Here is a 605-nt window from a genome sequence, read left to right as displayed (position 1 = left end):
GGGGTGCAGACATGGCATGGCCCCAGCCTGGCCACACATTGCTGTGCCATCTGGGCCCACCGCCCTCTCTAGAGATAGGTCTCTATGGTCAGTGGTAGGTGAATGGCCCCAGCCCCTTCTCTGTGCCTTCAGCAGTCCCCATCTTCACCCTGGGCCTGAGTCTGGTGCGACAGAGTGGAGGGAGCCCTGGGGCGTACGAGCCCCCTGAACGGGGAGCCTGGTCTGGCACTAATGCTCCTTTTGCTGGACAACTGCTCTGGTACATATTGGGGGAAGGGCAGGACCTGGCCTTCAGTCTCCTCACCTCTTGGCTCTTCCCTAGACCAAAGGAGCATGCAGTGCCAGGTAGAGGGTGTCCTGTGGTCCCAGGACTCTTCGGGACAGTTAGTTCTGGAATCCCCCCTTTCCTCTACCAAGCCTTCCTGTCTGCCCTCCCCCCACCCCACATTCCATGGCGTCCTGATCCTCATGACTATGCTCCAGTGCGAGGCCCAGGTAGGCCCACAGCTTGTGCCTTGGCTGGACTCTCAGCCCCTGGCTAAGTCTAAACAGCCTCCCACCTCCCAGCCAAGATCTGTCTTCCTTCATGGTGCCCCCAGGGACCC

The sequence above is a fragment of the Eubalaena glacialis genome, chromosome 18 (genome assembly GCF_028564815.1).
Source record: "Eubalaena glacialis isolate mEubGla1 chromosome 18, mEubGla1.1.hap2.+ XY, whole genome shotgun sequence".
In the NCBI taxonomy this organism is placed as follows: domain Eukaryota; kingdom Metazoa; phylum Chordata; class Mammalia; order Artiodactyla; family Balaenidae; genus Eubalaena; species Eubalaena glacialis.
This window is presented reverse-complemented; position numbering follows the sequence as displayed.